We start from the raw sequence: 2,667 nt of genomic DNA on the forward strand, positions 1-2,667 counted from the left end.
ACAAATGGTGCTTGCGGTCTGGGTGCTTGCAGACATCGTGGAGTTCTTGAGGAACCTGTAGAAACTGTGCAGGGAAACCTCAAGGACATGAGGTCCATCGAAAATCAAGCACCCCATGCCATGCTCGTGCCCCCAACCCCTGGCACCCCAAGGGGGGTTGTGCTGCACATCCTCAGCACGGCAGCAGCTGGAGCCGCATCTCACCGCGGCTGGGGGGCAAACCAGCAGTGCTCAGCGTGCCCGGCGGCGGTCGGAGTCTCAGCACTGAGCCGGTTAATAAGCACTTTTAGGAATATCGTTGTTTTACAGCATCACCTCTAATTTTAGCTTCATCCAAGAAGCGTCTTGTTCTTACTGACCTGGGGGCATTTGTCGGGTGAGTTAGACAAACCCATCAGGCTGCAGTCATGTGTCTGCGCTGTGCTGCTGACAGCAAGGATGGCTTTACAGCAGGGAGCACCGTTCAGGTACGGGCTTCATTGCAGCCTCTGCCTGACCTCCTCTTCCTCTCTCAATCTCCCTCACCTCTTTGGGCTGAAAACCTTTTTTACTGCAGTCACCGAGCACAGACACCCTGCTCCCCACTGGGTGCCATCATGCAGGTGACACCCCCAAAGGGCTCTGTCCTTGCCAGTGGGAGCAATTATACCTCCACTAAAGATGGCACAGAAATGCCATTAATTTATTCTTGTAGCCAAAACCAGCCTCCTACCCTGCCCCAAGAGCATCACCCTGGAATAAAACAGGCTCGGAGTGATACTCGAAATTGCTTCTCCCTCGTCTTAATTCCTGCAAGAACTATTGCAGTGTTACTCACCCTTGTGTCCAAGAAGGGTTTGCAGAGGATGGGTCTCCTGTAGTGATCCAAAAAGTTGGGAAGCTCTTTTATATCTGTGTGAGGTCCTCTTTCATCAGAGACAGTGACACACCTGCTGCCAGCAAGAGCCTGAGTTAGCATTTCCTGGAAATTGCAAGGTGGGAACTTCTGAACCCCTCCCTGTCTCATACCTGTGCACATAGTTCCTGGCTGCACCCACCAGCCTTTGGAAATGTCGTCCTTTCACCTCACTGTCACCTCTGATGGCACGAAGAAGCTTGTGTGATGGTCAAAAAGTGGGAAAAACATTGGATGCGCCATCATGCCACAATGGGAGCGTGAAGGGCAAGTCTGTCTTGGCAGAACTTGCCAAAACTGTGCAGGTTTTGCAATGTGCTGGAAATTTTGCATGTGCTCATGCCAGTGTGGAAGAGTGATGGGTTATTTTGGAGAGATATGGATAACTTTTTGGTTGTCTCCCATGGGATCCCTGTTTTCTACTGGTTGAACGCCAGCAAAGATGGAGGCAGCATCCATCTTCCAATAAATTGTTTTCCAGATTATTTTCCATTACTATCTGTTTTCACACCACTTGTACCAGACCTTTCCTTTTGCTCCAGAAACTTGGTGGAGGAAACGGGGTATAAAACAAGAAACTTTGAGGTCAAGGTCTCTATGGGCTGAAGCATGAACTAGCAAGTGTTTTGCAACTGTCACCTCCGTGCCACCCATCTTGCGTTAGCAGAACAGGTACTAGAAGAATGAAGAGACTATAAAAAGATGCAAAAATAAGACAATAGGTTCCAGGAAGAGGGTAGGAACTGAAAAACAAAAGGGTTACCATTCCTGTTTGAAGATTCTTCTTGTGTGTCTCAGGGGCAATATCGGGAACTGTTGCGTGAGTTTTTTTCCGGTATCCCTGACTCACTTTATTGCTTTTTTTTTTTTTTTTTGGCTTTCCCGCTCTGCTCAATTAGGGATGGTTGATAATCCAAAACTGCATCCTCATTCCACAACCAGCCTTGTAAAGCATCAGCCGAGGCTGGTTTTTTTGCCTTGCGCACTTGCGTCGTCCCCACGCAGACAGATCTGTGGGCTCAGAATTCTCGTCTTTCCTAGTGATCTTCCCCAGAACTCATGGGGGAGGTAGATTGTGGTGCCCGGACCCTCAAGGGGAGCGATGCCCAAATGATACCCAAGTGTCACCTCTGGGGGACAAGGGCTGCTCCCCAATGGCAAAATCGTGTACCCAAAGAGTGATCGCCTGTGTCATTGAGGGCAAGTAACCACGCAATAGTCCCAGGCTTCCTTTTGCTCTTGGTTTCAAACAGGATGGGATTATGGTTTCGGTTGATGTTGGAAACGTCGGAGCCTCCTGAGCCTGAGGGTTTCCCACTCAGTGCAGCGTCACTGGCTCTTTCCATTCACGTATCTGCTCCCCAGGAGCCCGTGGTGGCTCGTAAATGTGCCGTGACCTGGGGGGCTGTTGCCCCACGCTAACAAAAACATCCGGCTTTATCGTGCTCTCCGGAGCCCCTTGGCCTCGTTCGTTGTTGTGTCGGGGCTTGCAAGATAATCTCTGCTTTATGGGTTGCAAAAGCATCGTATACACCCCAAGGACACTGAACCCCAAGGACACTGCACCCCACGGACAAGACCTGGGTCTTGGCAGCCACGTGGGGAAGCAGCCCCCAGTTGTTCTCCACCCCTGATGTGTCCTGGAGCTGGTGCAAAGAGGGGTCAGAGAACCAGGGCTGAGGACTCTTGTGCTCCCACCCAGAACCTCCCCAGCCCAATGGGGTGTTACGCACCCCGCAGTCTGCTTAGGTGGAGTGTGTGAGGTCAACCAC

Source organism: Pterocles gutturalis, unplaced genomic scaffold, assembly GCF_000699245.1.
Source record: "Pterocles gutturalis isolate BGI_N339 unplaced genomic scaffold, ASM69924v1 scaffold42118, whole genome shotgun sequence".
NCBI lineage: Eukaryota > Metazoa > Chordata > Aves > Pterocliformes > Pteroclidae > Pterocles > Pterocles gutturalis.